Raw genomic sequence first — 22,290 nt, 5'->3', positions numbered from 1 at the left:
TTGATGATTACCACATATAGTCACCGAAACACAATGATCCATGAGCAGCAAATTGCCTACATTTGCTTCGCACCAATGGACATATGTTGATAATGTCGGCTGCATAATTTGAAGGGAATAAATCATTTACACCAAATTGTCTACATCACGATTTGATATTTATGCAGCTATCATCATCAACTAGTTCATAGCATACAAGATTGCACTTAGCTAGAATTGTGACATTTATGTCAATAAAACTTCAGTTGCCCAGGGTAGTCCAGTGCCTACTGATCTTTACAGAACAACCATTATTTCTTCAGTGAACTTTTCAGATCAACCAATTCACTAGTAAGCAGGCACTGCTTTTATGATACACCACTAATTCTGTAGTAAGCAAACAGCTCTTTTCAGAAATACCAATTTAGTAGGCCAACAGCTCTTTTCTGATCCACCACTAATTCTGTATAATGGCAGTAATCTTATTTTAGATCTAACAATTCTTTAGTAAGAAGGTGCCTCTTTTCTTATCCACCATTATTCTTTAGCAGGCAAACAGCTCTTTTCTGATCCACCACTAATTATTTAGTAGGCAAACAGCTCTTTTCAGATTCACCAATTCTTTCTAGGCAAATGGAACTTTTCGGCTTCATCCTGAATAAATCACAGTTAACCATGGCAACATTTTGAGAGTTTCATACTTCTTGGACATTGAGATGTTCAAATTTAACACAAATTTGACATCATTTGTTCTCAAACGATGTCAAATTGTTTGTGTTCGAGAATTATGGCTCAAGATTCATGAAATTGGGCTGGGCAAATCCTAACAAACTTGAGACAAAAACAAATTGACAATCTATTCACAAATTTTTACACAAAAAAGGTCAATCCTATACCACATGACCAAAATGAGACCCATTTCACTGGTGGAGCCCCATATAAACAGTTTGTACTGGGAAACGCCGTCATCCCTACCCCAGGCCATCGACTTGTCCACCTGCCTAAGAAAACTGCTTATCACAAGAGGATAATCTTACCCTTCCCAGAATCCTTTGCAACATGACGCATCACCCCATTACATCAAATGACACTCCTATTACTTTGTACAGGTTTCCTTTGTTTTCATGTTGAGAATAGACTGGCTAAACATGGGTCAATAGTCAAGAAATAAACATAGTTTGAAAGATCTCGATGTGATTTGTTCATTGAGGTCCTTTTTGTCACTACCATGTTGCACTAGATAGTAAATCAGTACAGAAAATTGAAATGAAAGGAATGCATTGTGGGAAGTGTAAGATATCTTCTCTTCTTCAACAGGTTACTTGTGTCATATTTCCTTACCTTTAAACGTTCCAACATGCTGTAACGTTGACTTTGAAAGCACTCTGGCTGTATTGTCCGATAATGCAACGGCTATCAGCGGGTCTCGGCATAATGCACTGCAAAAGGAAGAGAAAAAGGAAAAAAATCCATTAAGGCAAAAAGTTAATGTAAAAGGAGTGGTTATACCTTAGGCGATACAACCTAGAGTGACCATCTATTCACTGCCATGTGATGCCAGACTTGTTTGAAAGCATGTTTCTATTAACCCATTCTGCACAGGCATCGACTGAAGATGACAAGTTCCAAATTTTCGGTCAAAATTCAAAAATGTCAGAATTCTACATTTTCATGACCATATTTGGAATCAGTATGAAATATGCATTAAAATGAGTACAAACAAGCCTAGTATTGGTTCAGTGGTTCTTGGAATAGTTCTTGATATTTTGAGAAAATAATATCAAAACTTTTGTGTTGAAGCCTATGGCTAGCATGCAAAAGCATTCAGTAAGAATTCAGGCATTTTCTAGTTGAATGTTAGCTGGCTAATAGCAGTGGAATGGAAGTTTGTATCAAGGGAAGCTTTCTGGACAAAAATACCTGAAGTCACTAACCTTACATTATAGACATGTATAAAAGGTTCACTGGTCGAAAGTCCCATGGATAAATAGCAAATGGGTTGACAGACAAGATATACTTAGAATCCATTTTGATCCATTTCATGTAAAGTGCACATTGATAAGATGGAAATTACCACTGTGGACTGCCCAAATCATTTTTTGTATTTCCTATTGAACTTGAGTGAATCATTTAGTGAAAAATATTACCCTGATCGGAACTGGCTGTGAGGTCTTTGCCATTCATTGCATCTGCCCCACACTTTTTGTTTTTTAAATGTGTCAAAACCAAGTTGCAAAAACCATGTAGACATTATCACACACATCATGCAATCGTCATGTCTTGTGCAAATTTAAAATTCTCCTGATGAAAATTCAAAATTATTCATTATTTCCTTTACAAGATGTGCATACATTATCTATGCCTTCTTTGTTTCCTGATGTTTTAGGCTAAGGAAATGCACTTCCTTGCAACAGGGAAACTGAGAATGTTAAGAATACTTTTGGACTAAATTCACAACATGGTATATAATTATACAGTAAGCCAAAGAATTAAGGTACCAGTTATGGTCACCCCTGTATATCCCCAAATAAATACAAATATGTCAAAATTAAAACAAGCAGCCACTATTTGTACTTTTTAGCTATGATTTAAGACCTTATTTGTTGACATTGGTTGAGAATTATAACGGTGATCAAAAACCTAAGGAAGAAACAAAATCAAAAGTTGCAATTCTGTGTTCTATAATCAATGAATGCATGATGCTAGTTTTAACGTGCTAATCAATGGAATCACATCGTTAGTTCTCTTGGTAGAGAATAGAATGCCTTGTGTACAAATCAATAGGGCTTGCAATGGAGCAAACTGACTTTGAAATTGGCATCTTCGTTGGGTTTTTGGATGTTGTGTTCATCAAGCTAAATGGTCATGTACAATATTTATTTTTATAAAACTCTTATTGAGATTATTCATATGTCCTTTTAAGATGCAGACATTTTGCTGTGGTTTATTCCTTTTGCCTTTGGCTGAGGATATACACTTCCTTGCAGCAGAAAAATGAGAATTGCATAAGGCTATTTTTGGAATGCATTCATGCTCTGCGTGCTAGCCATGCGCTTCAATGGAAAAAGTTCAAGTTTTGAAATATTTTCTCAAAATATCAAGAACTATCTTAAGAACTACTGAATCAATACTATTACTAGGCTTGTTTGTACTCATTTTAATGCATTTTTCATGCTGATTCCAAATATGGTCGTGAAAATTTACATTTCTGAAATGCTTGAATTTTGAATTTTTTTAAAACTTGTCGTCTGCAGTCGACACCCGCGTGAAGAGAGTTAAAGGTACAATACATGTATTTGGTAAACAAGGTAATTTAATCTTGGACACAATCCTTTAGCCTTGCAACCATTGATTCATGTACATCATGTATTTCCATCAAACTCTTATTGAGATTATTCATATTTCCTTTTAAGATGCAGACATTTAGCTGTGATTTCTTCCTGATGCCTTGGATTGAAAAAATATACTCCCTTGCAGCAAGAAAATGAAAATTGAGACTGTCATGACTGTTTTTGGACTACATGCCAGGTACAAACATGATGTATTTTGTAATGAAGGTAATAATGATAGACTTGGGATCAATCCTTTCCCTTTGTAGGTTATGTTCTGTTGTGTCTTGTATCTAAACATTGAAATTTTTCATATCTCATCCCCAAATGGAGACATTTTGATACATGATATCTAATATATTGCCTGGTGCCTTGGGCTGTGGAAACGCACTTCATTGCAGCAGGAAAATTATAATAATTATGCTCATGCTCTGGCTCACCATTCAATGGTCATAAACGCATGTATGGCCACTATTTTCGGCAGATCATTCTAATTCTCTGATACCTTGGGCTGAGGAAATACACTTCATTGCAGCAGGAACATTATCATTTTCTGATCATCTGGCTCATCACGGTCAATGCCATAACTCATGTATGACCACTCAACTTATTTATACTTTCTCTACAATGCAGATATTCTGATGACTTCTAATATTCCCTGATGCCTTGAGCTGAGGAAATACACTTCATTGCAGCAGGACAATATAATTTGCTAATGTTCTGGCTCATCATGGTCAATGCCATAAACTCATTGTATGGCCATTCAATTCACAATGAGATTAGTCATATGTCCCTTTAAGATGCAGACATTTTGCTATGACTTATTCCTTATTCTAATGACTTCTAATATTCCATGATGCCTTGGGCTGAGGAAATACACTTCATTGCAGCAGGAACATTATAGATTTCTGATCATCTGGCTCATCACGGTCAATGTCATAACTCATGTATGACCACTCAACTTATTTATACTTTCTCTACGATGCAGATATTCTGATGACTTCTAATATTCCATGACGCCTTGGGCTGAGGAAATACACTTCATTGCAGCAGGAACATTATAATTTGGCTTTTTGCTGATCATGTGGCTCATCATGGTCAATTTCATAACCTCATGTATGTATCCACTCAATTCTTAACTTATTCATATTTTCTCTACGATGCAGATATTCTGATGACATCTAATATTCCATGATGCCTTAGGCTGTGGAAATACACTTCATTGCAGCAGGGACATTATAATTTGCTGATCATCTGGTTCATCACAGTCAATGTCATAAACTCATATGATACATGTCCATTGAATTCTTACCTTATTCATACTTTCTGTAAGGCACAGTTATTCTGATGACTTCTAATATTCCACGATGCCTTGGGCTGTGGAAATACACTTCATTGCAGCAGGAACATTATAATTTGCTAATGTTCTGGCTCATCATGGTCAATGGTCATAAACTCATTGTATGTCCATTCAATTCACAATGAGATTAGTCATATGTCCCTTTAAGATGCAGACATTTTGCTATGACTTATTCCTTATTGCCTTGGACTGAGGAAACACACTCCTTTGCAGCAAGAAAATGAGTATTGTATAAGTCTATTTTTGGAATGTATTAAAGGTACAAAACATGTATTTTGTAAACAAGGTAATATGGACTTGGTATTAGTGCCAGCAAAGTTACGTAATGTGTCAACGTGATTACACACTTGAGTAATGAACCACAATCAAAACAATCACCACACAAAGTATATTGCACTTAAAGGCATACCAAAATAGCGTGATCCGGTAACCAAGAGAATTACATAACCACTTTGATGCTGACTAAACCTGTACATCTTGCAGGTCATGCTCTGCTTTACCAAGCTCAATGGTCATATCTTGTATCTTATTCGGCCCATACACGTTCAATCTTATTGATCAATATCAAAGACAACTGTGAATTTTGTTCATTTTGAACAATTCCAAGTAAAAACGAAGTTGGTTTACTCACTTTTTAGTTGGAATTGTTCAAAATGAACAAAATTCACAGTTGATATCAACATTCCTAATGAACTTGTTCAAAGAATATCAAAGACAGTAGATACAAGAGTACAAAATCTACCATTCCCACACACAATGGTAGATTTTGTATCCACTCCTGCATCTAGGGTCCCCAATATTGATCAATATTTTGATCGTGTATGGGCCGCATAACATTCTCATTATAAATAATGTTTCATATTTTATGCCAAGATTTTGATGTGACTTCTGATAATACCTGATGCCTTGGGCTGAGGAAAATATACACTTCATTGCAACAGGAAAATTGTAATTTGCTATGCTCTGCATGGTTCACCATGGTCATTGGTCATACACTCATGTATGTCCACTTAATTCCCTCTTAACCTATTCATGTTCTCTAGTAAAATAAAGACATTTTGATGCGACTTCTAGTATTCCCAGATGCCTTGGGCTACGGAAATGCAGTTCAGTGCAGCAGTAAAATTATAATTTGCTCATGCTCTGGTTCACAAGTCAATGGTCATAAACTCAGATATGTCCATTCAATTCCCATTGAACCTAATATTTTCTCTAAGATACATACATTCTAGTGTCATGGAAACTGAAAGATGGAGTTAACATTGTATTTGTTTTCAAATTTATAAGAAGAAAATGTGATGCAGATGGAATTAAAAAAGTGAAAAGTGATGATTATGAATGGCGTTAATGACTTTGCATCAGTTATTTTTTGGGTATTGTGAAATATCTAAACATTGTGCTTTGGTCCTCAAAATATCCCTTGTGCGCACAAAACCCTCAAAACAACTGATGCACAGTCATTAACATTTAAAATCCAATCAAAAAAATTGAAATCAGATTAGATTTTACACAATTTTGTAAAAAAAATTGGAATTCTAAAATCTTTATGGACCAAATTGTTGGATCAGGAATGGCAACAACTGTTGAATTTGGTTGGATTTCCAAAATCTTCCTCAAAGGGGGTGTGATTTACAATCAGAATAGCCAATTATTAATGCTTTGTATGCTGGTCAAAGGCTTCAAAATAAAACATCCCAAGTTTTGAAATATTTTCTCAAAATATCAAGAGTTATCTCAACTAACTTAACCACTGAACCAATAGTGGATTTGTTTGTACTCATTTTAACACATTTTTCATGCTGATTCCAAATATGGTCATGAATATGTATATATATTTCTGTAATTTTAACGAAAATATGGATCTTGTCGTCTGCAGTCGACACCCATGTGGAGAGGGTAATGCTTCAACTCAAAAGTAGGGACAGTCCCTAACATGCTAAGACATCAAACATGTCATGTTCTTGAGTAACAGGCTTGAGTATTTCATGTATTTTAAAGCAGGCGCTGTCCATACATGTATGTTTGACACAAAAACACACAGACAAGATATTACCTAAGTCAACTTCTTGACATGAATTAATGTATTTTTAAGAATCTGATCATACAAAAGGCACTGTCCATACATGTATGTTTGACACAAAAATGCATGCATGGACGAGATATCTACCCAAGTCAAGTTCTAGAACATGAATTTATGTATTTTGAAGAATCTGACCAGCGACACATACATGTCATGTCATGTTCATGCAAAAGGCGCTGTCCATACATGTATGTTTGACACAAAAACGCACAGATATCTACTCAAGTCAAGTACTTTAACATGAATTTATGTATTTTGAAGAATCTGACCAGCGACACATACATGTCGTGTCATGTTCATGCAAAAGGCGCTGTCCATACATGTATGTTTGACACAAAAACGCACAGATATCTACCCAAGTCAAGTACTTTTAACATGAATTTATGTATTTTGAAGAATCTGGCCAGCGACATATGCATGTTCATGTATGCTAAAGCAAGCCTCTGGATGAGCTGGAATAACATCTTCCTGCTAAGTTTCAAGTGTGAATTAAGTAATTCCTCCTCGCCATACTGCTTTAATCATGTGAAATATTAGCCTTGGTTCAAGGCATCATTCAAGGCATCACTCACATGTAAAGGTGGTACGGGTCCCTTTCTCAGGCTCACCAGCAGTTCCTTAAGACCCACATTTGGATCTGCTCCAGTTATTTGAGCCTCAAATTCTGACAATTGTAGCTCTTTACACCCAAATTTGGCTAAAGTTGGAATTTTGGCTCAAATTTCAGTTCATCAAGCCCCTATTTTGCAAGAAAATCAGTTCATAGTTTCCAAAGTTTGGTGCTCTGTGCTGCACACCCCAACCAAAATTTAAGTTGAGTGCCCCCCACCCGGATTACACCTTGGTCTATAAATGGTTCTACGTTTTTGGGAGTTTTTTTTTTTTTTATAAACCCTGATAAACATTCATAGACCTGAAGAAGTTTTAAAGGCACAAGAAAGGTTGTATTTATTAACTTTTTAAAACTAACCCACTTTAAATCATAGTCATTCGAAGAAAGCCAGCATATTATAAACATTGTATTGTCATCCTCTTCATTCCCATCTTAAGAAGTTCAGCTTATTCTACATAAAGGTCATCTTAAGCAAAGTTGGGCCATTCCTGTTAAAATCTATACACCCTCAATCTTCCACACAGGGGTGTGCATTTTAAATGGAGCCACCCATTCGGGTAACCCTATTTAAAATTCACACTCCTTGTGTGGGAGATTAAGGTCATGTCTTCCATAGGGGGCATATGGATTTCAACAGGAATAGCCCAATACTAGTACAATAAAATAGGTTGCCACATTACCAAAAGGTCACTCAGTAGAAAGTCTTGTTTTGGCTTGTCTGGCCTACTATCTTGTCTCATCCACTTCTTCCCATCTTCATACAAAATTAGCCTAAGGCAAGCAGGGTAGCCTCTCACATTGCTATTGGCACAAATGCATCATGTTTAGAACTCAGATACTGATATGATCCCTTCCCAGCATGCATTGCTCAATCCAGTTTTTGTAAACTATATTCACACCCAGTCTTTGTTTTTTACGAGTACCTCATTTGGTTGAAGCCTACATATAACATGTAGTTCTCTAAATTAGGCAGGCTTCTGGCTAGGAGACTGTAAAAATCACTGTGGGCCTGCCAATATATTAACTTGGAGGCCCACAGGTCAGAACCGACTCAATGCTTACTTCAACAGCAAAATTTGCAGTTGTTGATTTGCAGGTCTGAAGTCTTACAATGCCTCATTTCAAATGTTTAGTTTTAGGTTTGATTTTGGTTTTGGTCACGTGGTTTCCTATTGTCCTGCCTAACCACTTGAATCATAAGATATTGAACTCATTGTTTCTACCTTTTGTTTAAAACCGAACATTTGTGTCAGTCAGTTTCAGTTTTGGTTTCAGTTTCTTATAAGTGGCGTGACTCGTAAAATTATTTGATTTGAAGTTACCTACTCTAAGTATACAAAAGAAATGTTTAAATTTCGCAGTGCAATGTTCACGAGGAGAGAAATCGAGCATGGTAATCTACATTGAAAGATGTGGTTTACAAAACCGAATAAGCCTGGGCTATTTCACCTGTGAAAAAATATAGACCATCGAAATATTTGCATTCGACATTACAAAAGGCGCCACTATAATTTGTAATTGTATATAGGTGCTATAAACAAAATCGATTCATGTCCTTAATCCCATGTACCAGAATCGATGGAAGGCCATTATATGACCTCTAATAACCTAATGACTTTTACTGAAGCAATTTTTACTGCAAAAAGTAGAAGATAGAGGGGAGAAGAGATTGTGCGTGGTGTGTGTGGGGGGAGGGCAAGGGGGTATGGGCCCGATTGGGCCGGGAGAAAGAGAAACAGATGGGAGAGAGCATTGGAAGTGAAAGAAAATGGGGAGGAAAGCTCGAGATGAAGATATCGAATGTAGGGGAGGAGGAGGGAGGATAAGGAGTCACTTAGGGAAGAGGTGGTTATATAGGGAGGGGAGGCCCCTCTTAAAGAGGTATGGGTTGTGCTTCCGGGGATAATAAACTAATTCATAATCAAATCATCTCCATGCATCGTTTATGTTTCATACAAACAAACAAAGCCCCCACCCCACCCCCATCCTTTAATATACGCGCATGTATATGATTTCTAGGCCTAGAACTCGTGAGTGTAATATGCCACCTTCGACAGAGAGCATCAACTGTCGTCCGCGGGATAGATTTCCGATATCAATCATGATAATAATTATGTTAGCACAATAGGCTATTGTATACTACTGGTTATATACCCTATACTGTGTCCTCCCAGCATAATAGTGTTATGATTGCAGACCAGATCTGCTTTACATTTTAATCCCTTGATTTTTGGTTTCTGAACAAAAGAGAAACCAAAACTAAAGATTTGAAATGAGGGAATGTGTCAAAAATGTGGACCAATGAAAGTCTTTTTGTTAGAGGGAGGGGTCAAAAAGTCTGATCACATTAAGGTTACACAAAGAGACGATAAAAAACGATAAAAGACGTATAAAGTTGTTCTCTAAAACAGAGTTTTCTCAGTAATCAAATATCGCAGCGAGTGAAATGTTGGTGCATTGGATGTAGCTTAACATTTTTGTGTGTGTTATATACAAATTATTAGAATAAATTTGAAAATCCTTCGTTTAAAGCATTTTTACCCACCATGTTCACAAGATCAAAAACACGTTCCATGAGGTTTTTTTCAAATGTGCGCTCCGTATAAATCCACACCGAAAGTGATTGTTTTCTTCTTTTTCGTATTGTATTACAAATCGATCAAAGAAATAATGTTGCCATGGGGAAGAACCAAATACAGTACCGATTAAATTTTAAAAGCCCATTTTGGGGGAAAATTTTGGAGAATTTGCTTGAGAAAAAGCTGGTTTGTGAAATTATCGATATCTTGATTACGAGGCGTTAATTTAGACATCTGAATACCTACATTATTTCTCAACATTCTGCCAATTGCTATTCCATTTGATTTTCACTCCAAATTGAAGCTAGTTTTGCAAAAAACGCGGTTTTCCTCCATCAGTTCGTTCAAAATTTCAGCGCCGACATGCGTGTTTATTCTAAGAGCCATAATGCGGACGCGATTGTAATCATGTAATTGCATCCAATTATAGTTACATCATCCGCTTTGAGAACAGTCAATTGCGTAAGCTGATCCATGGCCGAGTGGATAGAGCGTTGGACTGGGAATCTAAGATGAACTATTTTTGTGGGTTCGAGTCTCCGTGTGGCTGAATTTTCTTTTTTTTTCTCTTTTCTCATTTTTACTTCCTTTCTTTCCTCTTTTCTTTCTCCTTTCTTTTTTCATTTCTTTTTTTTTTATTTCTTTCTTTCTTTCTTTTTTCTTTTTTTCGTTCATTTTCTTTCTCTCTCTTTCTTTCTCTTTTCACTATTTCTTTATTCTTTCTTGCTCCTTTCTTTTTAGTTTTATTTGATTGATTCGCTGAGTGCAGTGAATCGTGATTGATTGTTTTTCACTTTATATAATTCAGAAATTTGTAGGCCTGCTAAGTCTGTCTTGTTGATTTTCATCCCAAATTCGATTTACAAATAATTGCTTTTTGATATTGTTGTTGTTGCCTACCCTTACATTGTATAAATCAGGGGAATAGCAGCATTGATTTCATCAAAGATATCAAAGCTATAAATTCAAAATCAACACATTTTCCAGGGCGTAGCTTGACGAAGTGCCCCCAATCAATTTTAAAATTTATAAAATCCTTGTGAAAATTGCAGCGGCTTGTGCCACCCCGCATCCGAGCTCCGGACACGAGCTAAGCCAAGTTTCATAGCCTTTTCATGTCTTGACCGTGGATCGATATTCTATTGTACGTAGGCCTACGTCCCGTTACTCTTGTTCATTTTCTGCATGGCTGTTTCTGTTATGAACTTACGCCCTCTGAAATCAAGCGCATGAAAAACTCTCGGCTAACCTTAAAATACCAGTCAAAGTTTATCTTTCAGGTGGAATTTTCAACATTTCACACTAAAATTTCAGGGAGAGAAGGAGGGGAGTCAGCCTCCTAATGGAAGCACTTACATTGTACGTTTACAGGATATCAAATTTTTGGTTTGTTCCCTAATTCACTTAACACATAGCTGGTAAAAATTTGCAATGCATTATGGGATATCACCGCCACTATCTTCTTCTGTGCATGACCTATGACATGCGCATTGTAACCCACCCACAGTGAATCAATAACATAGCGAGACTGGTAAAGCATGATTTCTTCCTCAAACGTAAGATAGATCACCACTTTGGATATAATTGGGACCTTTTTGACATATTCTGTTCCTTGTGAAGTAGCTGTCAATCACAAGACTCTTGCAGACTTGCGAGACCTTTCATATAGCATTCAATGTAGGGTTTGCATGCGGTTGCAATTGAATTACTTGAATTACTATACAAAACACATTATATGTACAAGCCAAGCTGAGCACAGGTGAAAAAAACAGACAATTGAAAGTGAAAAAGTTCAACTGGTGACATTTACTACGTATAAGGAAAAGAAGAAAGAAAATCCTTTGACAAAGTTTTTGACCCGGCCTCTTCACTCATATTCATAACTATAGTAGGTAACTATAGTTGCTCTTCAATGTTTCAAAAACTGTTTACAAGGATTTATCATCAAATTTACCCACTTTTCATGCAAATTCCAATACAAATTTGTGATATAAATACCTGTTCTTGTGGTTTTTTAAGGGTACTACACCCTGCCCAATTTTGTGCCTATTTTTGCATTTTTCTCAAAATTATAATGCATTGGTGACAAGTAAGATATGTATATTATAGGGGCAAGGACTACAACTACTAAGCTGAACATTTTATTTCAGCACAGACAACAGTTGTGGAGTTACATATGTGACCGTACACCACGAATGAGCCGTAAATGTCCTCAATTGTATTCTGTGTTACAGTGTAAAATGGGCATGAAGGTCGTATTCATACGTTCACTTTGGTGCTACGTGTACCTCATTTAATGAGATACACGTAGCACCAAATTGAAATACCTATGAATATGACCTTCATGCCCATTTTACACTGTAACTCAGAATACAATTGAGGACATTTACGGCTCATTCGTGGTGTACGGTCACATATATTTGATCAATAAATCAATAACTACTTGCCTTGAGTTGCTGAATTTTCAGTGCAGTAGTTGTAGGCCTTGCCCCTATAATATACATATCTTACTTGTCACCAATGCGCTATAATTTTTGAGAAAAATGCAAAAATAGGCACAAAATTGGCCAGGTGTAGTACCCCCTTAAAGAACTGCAATTTTAAGCACCCTTTTTCAATTAAATTTAACAGCCACCTAAAGTAGTTGCTGATCTAATAAGATTCATAGTGTAGAGAAAACTTGACGCATAAAGAAAAATGGTAATTGTAGCTTCAGGCCAAATATAGTCAAAACAAGGCAAAAATTATTGCAAAAACAAGCAAACTCCACAACATTCTGATCGATTGAGTTCTCGCTCCCTGACATTGTCCACCTGAGCTGAGTTGGCAGCCCGTCAAAAATCCCATACATCACTCTCTGACAACCACTAGCTATGCTGGAACAAGTAAGGTTACCATAGGGGGCACTTTCATTAATGACGAGTATGCAGAATTTAACCGCCTGCCTCCCGGGTGTTCCTGGATTCAAATGCAGGATGCTCATATAAGCTGTGTTCAGACGAGCTTACAGTTATGGTCTTGTCCAGCTAAGTGTAATTGCCTGTCTGAACAAATATCGTGTTAGCAAACACAAAGCTTAACACAAAAGATTTACTACTGTGAAATCTGTGTGGTAGCACACTAACATGAGGCGATCACTGCAGCTAATACGGAGTGCTTAGAGCGGGGCTTAGAGTTAACAACCGTGAGGACGGACCGTGTGGCAGGGTCTTAGCTAGGATTTGACAAGTGCCCATCATTTTCACCAAAACTGTCAATCCAAATTTGACCTTGGAAACATAAACCAGACCTCTGCCCCTTCTGCAGGGGTTCAGTCAGTTCGAAAAGCTATTGCTATAGCCTTCATTTATTAGTTTGGCCTTGTTTTGAGTCCACAGAACTTGTTCAAGCATTATTTATAGAATTCAGCACATGTCACAGCCATTAATTTTGCCTGTCCCAGGAGCAAACTGTCCGTCCAAAATGACGGGGGTCATCATGGCTGGCTAGCCAACACCCTGCCGTGTGGACAAGTTAAAAGATGACATTGCACTACCTCCGTGATACACTCACACCGAGGATAACTCCTGTCTGAATAAGCCTATAGACTGGTACAGAATGCCTGTGAGGCTACTACAACATTGAATGCCGATTGTGTAGTGTGCACAATCTTGAGGGGACTTGAATATTATTTGTTAACGAAAAAACAATTTCCGATGCTTGAGTATACACATAAGCTTGAGGGCGAGTACTTGTACAATAACCCACACTCTGTGCGATGCTAATAAAATCAGTCCACAGACCATATACACTCTGCCAATTTGTATCTTTTTGAAAGAAATTTCAGAATCTTTTTATGAGGATAGGCTTTTAGACAGGAGTTCATAACAATTATTAGTATATAAGGTAAAGTTAAATCTAATTTAGCAGATCGGACAAGTTGTCCGACGACTAAAAATTTATTTAAAATTTCAGAATGGCACATTGTTATTACTAATCCATTTAAATGAGTACAATCATGCCTGGTATTGGCTAAGTGGCTCTTAACAGTAGTGTGGACATGTTTTCAAAAGAGAGGGGGGGGTCATGGGTCTCAATCCCCCGACGACTCACAAATTTTCATTTTTTCATTATTAACTAATTTTAACCAAATTGCCAATCACTATTGCATCAACATCACATCTGCCCACCATCAATGCACATTAAACATTTACGATGCATATATTTTCCATGACTGGGTGCATTTCCCTGACTGAGAGCATTTCCCCCACACTGGCCAAAGTAGGGGCTGTGGCTCTTTCCCCGCTTCATACATATGCCACTGGTTCTTCAGCAAGTATTGAAATTTTGAAGCGAATCTTGAAATTTTGGTGACATTGATGAGCTGGTCTCCACTATATTGAGAGCAGGTCTCCTTTTTACTCCTTGAAAAAGAAAAGTTTTGTCTTTTCGAAACATCGGGTTTTTAACTCTGTTTATATATTTTGTGTTACTCCCCCATTGGATCATGGAGGGGGTCTCTATGACTACCTCCATGATTGGATGTTGTGTCATATTTTCCCTGTTTTTAAACTGATGACATAATCAAGCAGGGCAAGTTGCTGGTTTTATTTTCAAACTAATGCTGATATCCTGTAGATGATTATATGACCAAACAAATTTGTCTACAGCAAAGAAAATATCTCAGAAATAGTTATGTTCTATGGAAGTCTGATCATAATTCAGTTAAATAAACAAATTATGACACCCTCAACATTTAATATGGTGTTGATGTTGTTGCAAGTGTGAGGCACTTAGCCCAGTTACCTATATACATTAACTTGAGATCAGTCTGGTCCAATACAACAAAATACAGTACCAGCTCTCAATATGCAAATAAATCTTCCAGGAGAAGGTTTAATTTTTGCCATGCAGTGTCAATTTGAAACAGCCACCTGGGGCTGTTTGCATAGAGCTGAAAAACAGGACAACCCATTACGACACAGGAAATGCTTTTGGGGAAAACATGCTATTTGCACCTGTGGCTATTGTATGTTTTTTATAATACTACCTGCTGATTGGCTACGAACACTGTAATATATGATTTAATGAGCCAATCAGCACCATGGTACTATGAGGTTCTTATCACAGAAAAATATAAGTGATGCTTTATACAGGGGAAAGAAGAATCATGCATCACACACTAGCACAATTGAACATGAAATTACAAGTGGAAACATAACATGCATAGGCAGATAAATCAGGGTAAAAACTCCGGACATACCTGCCTGTGTGGGGGACTTGAACCCCATACCTCTTGCTTGCTCTAACCACTGAACTACAGAGACTGTCCCTAATAAGCAGATGCTTAAACCAAATATGCCTAGTATTGGTTCAATACAACAGACCAATTAGCTTTCAGGCACAGATGTGCTAAAAATATTGCAAGATTTGTTTTGATTGTAAATCCTCATTTGGTATGGGAAGAGATAATGTTACATAGAGAAAAAACTATTGGTTGATGCTTTAGCATATAACTTCTCTAAGTTATTATTTATTAGCTCAAAGATTTGAACTCCTTCACTGCAATACTTATTTTCATAAGAGTATTATTGGACAATCAGCCGATATGTGGATAATACATTCCCTTTTTTTTTTTATCCTTGAACAGGAACAGATAATGTTACAGATTGAAAATCAATTGCTTGATGCCTTAACCTAGGCACCGGAGTTTCGCGCGATTTAAAACGGCAAAATGCGCTGGCCACTTTTCAAAATGCGCGAAAATGCGCCAAAAAATAGGTCAAAATGCGCTAAAATGCGTGATCCCATGTTATCAATGCAAAACACGAGAAAAACATCGGTAAAACCATGGCCTGTCAATCAATTACTGAACGACTTCGGTTCATTTCCAGTTTCTGGAAAAATAAAAAATAAAGATGGCGACCATCACAAATCGTCGATCGAAATGTCGAAAGCAAGGGCAAATTTCCCCACATTATGCTTGGTTTAATGATCGTTATTTGTATTTTGATGTACATAAGTGAAGTTAGAACCAATATTGCGTGAATTTTCTTGTAAATGCTGCCGATTTGGGGCATAAAATCGTAAGTTTTAACTTTAAGCTTATCGATGGGTCAAAATCGTGAACATTCTCGATGACGATGGAACCCAAAATGCGCTTTGGACACCCAAATGCGCGAAAATGTGCGCTTTTGCGCGAACCGCGCAAAACTCCGGTGCCTACCTTAACCTAATGAGTACAAACTAGCACATAGGGTTCAAATATTGAATTTCTCAACAAAAACCAATTAGCTTCCATGCATCGGATGTCCAAATCACTTGCAAGCTTTGTTTTGATTGCACATCCTTAATCTGGAAGAGATAATGTTACATATAGAAAAACAATTGGCTGATGAAAACAAGGGAAGAGGCTTGCGCACCATACACTAGAAACATTACAAACGAGCGCACAAGTTGTAATTTGATGTTTAATAGTGCTTGTGTGTGATGCATGATTCTTCTTTCCCCTGTTTATTGGCTGATGCTTCAATCTACACTATTTTGCAAAGACCTATTGCACTGGCATAAAATCGCGTCTCATACGATGCTACGAAGATTGATTATCGAATGAGGTGATGATGTGATGATGATGTGATTCAATTATAGCCAATCAGAACCTGACTTCATGTTTACTTCATGTTTTCATGAAAGATCTTTGCAATATGCAGTTAATGAGTAACAAAAGTATTGGCTCAAAAGATTTGAATGCCTTCCTTACAATATACATTTTCATTGAGAGTGCTTTAGCAAACGGACAATCAGCTTTGAGCGATGGATGTCAAAAATAAATTGCAACGCTTGTTTTGATTGTATATCCTGGAGCAGAAAACGATAATGTTACAAATAGAAAAGCAATCGCTTGATGCTTTAACTTAATGAGTACAAACAACCCTAGTATTGGCAAATGGACAATCAGCTTTGGGCAATGGACGTCAAAATTAAATTGCAAGGCTTGTTTTGAATATACGTCCCTGAGCAGGTCACAGATAAATAAAAGCAATCGCTTGATGCTTCAACCTAATGAGTACAAACATGCCTAGTATTGGTTCAAAGATAAAACTTCCCCATAATGGCCAATTAGCTTCCAGGCTTGGATGTGCAAAATAAATTGCAAGGCTTGTTTTGATTGTACATCCTTGAACGTGAACGGATAATGTTACATATAGAAAAACAATCAGTTGATGACGGTTTAATCTAATAGCGCATTGCGGATTTCTAAAGGTCAGTGCTACAACAAACTGTTGTATCCATAGCGGGCTATTCCAGTTAAAGTCCACATACCCCTATGGAAGACACAACCTTAATCGCTCACACAGGGAGTGTGAATTACAAAAAGGGCAACCTGATTGGGTGACTCCATTTGAAATTCACACTCCCTATGTGGGAGATTAAGGTGATGTCTTCCATAGGGTGAATGGATTTCAACTGGAATAGCCTGGTTTAAAATAAAGTAATATATATGTCTCCATATCAATTGATATTATACAAGTGCAATACTATAGATGCAATTGCCACTTTTCCTGTGTCATATCTACAAATGTCCCCTACATGATGCATGAATAACTTTCATGCAATATTTCACACAATTCTGAAGTTAAATTTGTACGATGATGACTTGACAATGCTGTATTCACTATAAACAACAATGGCCTCATCCCAATGGCATAGTTTAATAACTTCAACCAAACAATCATAGTGCAAAATTTGACCCCAAGTTGCAGATTATGAGTTTTTGTACCCAAATTTACAAAGGTCATTCAATGAATGTATAGAGTATTGGGGTTAATGAATTGTGCCTTGATGGATGATGTTGTGGACCTAGTGATTTCTATTGTAAGTGTTACCTGCCAACACACTTGTGTGTAAGACAGAATTGATTGGTTAAATTTAACTTGGAATCCATCCAGGCATGCACATCATTTTCTGATGCATTGTATGCTAAAGCTGTCAAGCTATCTACTGAAGATAGCATTTTCACATGACTCAATGGCAGAAATTGAAGCAGTGATTCTAGTCTTTGTTTATTTGAATAAATCTAATAAATTGTATGTGAAGCTTTCAAGCTACTTCAAGCTATCTACTGAAGATAGCATTTTCATATGACTCAATAAGCCCAATCACTATTGTAACTTCCGGTTTTTTTTGGGACACTCTGACCTCTGACATATCGGGGAAATTGCTTGGGGGGGTAGTTTGTTTTTATTCTTGTAAAACATTTTAGATTATATTTTGTACACACAAAAACCAATCTTTCTCAATTTTTCTGGTCAGAGGGCAAAGTGTCCCAAAATTGCAAAAACTGTCCCACAATACATTGCAAACTTCCAATGTTGATTTGTGTTATTGCAGAAAATGAAGCAGTGATTCTAGTCTTTGTTTATTTGAATAAATCTAATGAATTGTATGTGAAGCTTTCAAGCTATCTACTGAAGATAGCATTTTTATAATAGATGGCAGAAAATGAAGCAGATATTTAGTCTTCATTTATTGTTGTTAAGAATTGATCTGATCAATTGGATGTGAATAAAGCTGTCAAGCTATCTACTGAAGATGGCATTTTCATATGACTTAATGGCAGAAATTGAAGCAGTGATTCTAGTCTTTGTTTATTTGAATAAATCTAATGAATTGTATGTGAAGCTTTCAAGCTATCTACTGAAGATAGCATTTTTATAATAGATGGCAGAAAAATTAATGAAGCAGTTATTTCATATGACTCAATGGCAGATATTGAAGCAGTGATTCTAGCCTGTTTATTTGAATAAATCTAATGAATTGTATGTGAAGCTTTCAAGCTATCTACTGAAGATAGCATTTTTATAATAGATGGCAGAAAATGAAGTAGTAATTCTAGTCCTGGTTGTTTGAAATAAATCTGATGAATTGGATGTGTAAAAAGCTTACAAGCTATATACTGAAGATAGCATTTGCATGACTCGATGGCAGAAATTGAAGCAGTTATTTCCATCCTCATTTATTGGAATAATTCTGATGAATTGGATGTGACAAAAGCTTCATGCTATCTACTGAAGATAATAATAATAATAATAATAATAAAACCATGCTTATAAAGCGCAATACACAATTAAGTCTCAAAGCGCTACATAAAAAACACTGTATACAAATAACAACAGAACAACAAGTTTAAAATGTAACCATGGTTACAGACATGATATAGAAATGAAGCATTAAACATTTTTAACATTAAACAAGTATGTTTTCACAGAGCATTTGAATTGATCAACAGTCTTAGATATTTTAATATTGTAAGGAAGATTGTTCCAGAGCTCAGCTGCAGCAGAAGAAAATGAACGTTGACCATAAGATTGAGTTGACACTGGTGGAGTTACAAGAAGAAATTGAGAAGTAGAGCGAAGATTGCGTGTAGGCTTATATTCATGAAGAAGTTCTTGTAAATAAAGAGGTGCAAGTCCATGAAGAGATTTGTAGGTAAGAAGAAGAATCTTATACGTTATGCGGATTTGATAGGTAGCCAGTGTAGTGCGCGGAGAATTGCAGATATATGATCACGAGATTTTGTAAGTGTTACAAGTCTGGCGGCTGAGGTCTGAATGCGTTGAAGCTTAGATATTTGTGAATCAGGAAGACCATAAAGTAAACCGTTGTTATTATCCAAACGACACGTTACGAAGGCATGAACAAGTTTTTCTGTAGTATATTGATCAAGATATTGACGAAAAGCCCACATACAAAGATAGCATTTTCATATGACTCAATGACTGAAATTGAAGCAGTTATTCCCATCCTCATTTTAATATTGGAATAAATCTGATGAATTGGATGTGGTAAAAGCTTCATGCTATCTACTGAAGATGGCATTTTCATATGACTCGATGGTAGGAAATGAGGCAGTGATTCCAGTACTTGTAAATAAAATTATGTGTTTACAAGTTTAAATTTATCCTGGCCCCATTACTCAAAACTCTAGAGGTAGCAATTACCATTCTTCAATTTTACAAATACCTGCTCTGCAAGGATTTTAATCAACATTGTCTTTTTCAAACAAAATCTAGGACAAAAGGTAACCCCATAAAGTATAACACTTTTAAACCACTCTAATGGGTTAATAAAAACAGACAACTACAGCAACAGTATCTGCAACAAGCTTCACAGGTCTAAATATTTGAATTAAACATGTTATAAAAGCAAACTCTCCTACAAAATCTCTTAAAAGCCCACATACAAAGTTGCTCTTAAGATCTACTGTAGTGCGTATAAACAGTGCTACATAGGGTGTCCTAAGAGTGAGGACTTGTTATCAGATTTTATTTTGTACAGTTTGATTTACATAGTTTGAACTTGCTTTCACTCTGAGAAACAGCATCAATGTTGGGCTATTCCAGTTGAAATCCATACTCTCTATGGAAGACATGACCTTAATCTCCCACACAGGGAGTGTATGCATTTCAACTGGAATAGCTAATTCACTGATGTATTTCTTGAAATAAACAATAACAAACAAAATATGTGACAGAATTTTAAAAAGTGAATTCATGTTGCAATTAACAAATTATCTTCAATAGACAGCAACACTATCATCAGTAGAGATTGGCAATATCTTCAGTAGATAGATAGCAATTTTATCTATAAAGTAGATAGCAGTATTGCCTTCAATTAATGGAGTACAAAATTATCTTCAGTAGATAGTGCTGCTATCTTCAGTAGAAAGCAATACTATCTTCAGTAGATAGCAGTACTAGCTTCAATAGATAACAACACCATATTCAGTAGATAGCAGCACTATCTTAAGTAGGTAGCACTACTCTTCAGTAGATAGCAGCATTAGTATTTTCAGTAGATAGTAGTATCTGCAGTAGATAGCAGTACTATCTTCAGTAGATAGTGCTAATATATATTAGATAGCAACACTTTCTTCAATAGTAATATCCCCTATCTTCAGTAAATATCAGCAGTATTCCCAGTAGATAGCAGCACTACCTTCAAAGAATAGTATCATCATTGGTATAAACTACCTTCAAAGAATAGTATCATCATTGGTGTAAACTACCTTCAAAGAATAGTATCATCATTGGTATAAACTACCTTCAAAGAATAGTATCATCATCGGTATATAAGTACTACCTTCAGTAGATAGCAATACAATCTTCAGTAGATAGTGCTAATGTATACTGAAGGCAAAGGCTGATGCTATCTCAGTAGATTGCACATAACAGTGGCCTCTTTTTATAGCAGTTCTTATTAACATGGTTTAGGTCCTTAAAACTCTTATTTCTTTTTCCCACAAACATGATGAAATTTCGCCTACGTTTGTGAAACAAGAATCTGCAAAACAAAATCATTATTTGGTAAAATTGCACTATAGAATATTTTTTCTAAATACTTATGCATTCATCGAAGTGAAAATGAACCACAAATCATTTCGGCAGCAGAGAATAAACAGTCCAGTCTGCTGTGATTATCTATTCATTTTGCTAGCTTCAAGTGTCTTGTTTGCATATATGTATGGGTGATGCCAAAGGGGTCAATTTTTGCGAGAAATATAAATCGCCAAAATAATGAATAATGAAAAAGTTGTCTCATTATGAGCTGAAAAAAAGTGATGGAAAACAGAAAATTGAGTTTCAAGGGCCTTATTAGCATGGCCTGATCCATATTCAAGCCTTGTATGTTTAGTAACATAACATGCACAATTGCATACTGTGCAGAACACCTACAAGGCATGGAAGACAATTGGCTATTCCAGATGAAATCCATACACCCCCTATGGAAGACATAACCTTAATCTGCCACACAGGGAGTGTGAATTTCAAATGGAGTTATCTGAATGGGCGACTCCAATTGACATCTACATTCCCTGTGTGGATGATTAAGGTCATGACTTCCATAGGGGGTGTATGGGTTTCAACTAGAATTGCCCAATACATTTGAATGTTAAAAGAAACATGAGTAATTCATGTTCTTTGATTAAGGCAGGTAGCATCATGTTTCCTGCACATTATCCCTATTGTTATTACAAAGGAAGGTGATATCCAGGTCAGGTCTTTACAAAGGTTGCATGCATCTAAAACAATGCATAATTCCACTAGTATGGAAGTATGAGAAAATAAGAAAGTTTCTGTAAGGCTAAAAAAATAATGTTATGTCTCAAAGCCAATGGCAGTTTCAAAAACGAAAACGCGCGCGTGGGCATTGAGACATAACTTTTTTTTTTAGCCTAATCTTGAGGCAAACTTTACAACATGTTTTTCTCTATATGCCGTTTTAGGACATATTATCTCGAAGCTGTTTTCACCAACTAGACTTAACATATGACCACATGCAATCAACACTGGGATGACCATTAACTT

General features: G+C 36.4%; 1 protein-coding gene across 1 annotated transcript in view; it reads right to left on the bottom strand.

Moving 5' to 3' along the window:
- Positions 1–22,290, bottom strand: part of LOC140146543 (WD repeat-containing protein 89-like) — a 286,375-nt gene that overhangs the window by 106,469 nt on the left and 157,616 nt on the right. Inside the window, exon 3 of the mRNA XM_072168419.1 lies at positions 1,321–1,418. The gene's annotated coding sequence lies outside the window, so the exon portion shown is untranslated. The remainder of the gene's footprint in view (positions 1–1,320; positions 1,419–22,290) is intronic.

The sequence above is a fragment of the Amphiura filiformis genome, chromosome 2, assembly GCF_039555335.1.
Source record: "Amphiura filiformis chromosome 2, Afil_fr2py, whole genome shotgun sequence".
Classification (NCBI taxonomy): domain Eukaryota; kingdom Metazoa; phylum Echinodermata; class Ophiuroidea; order Amphilepidida; family Amphiuridae; genus Amphiura; species Amphiura filiformis.
This window is presented reverse-complemented; position numbering and strand designations above follow the sequence as displayed.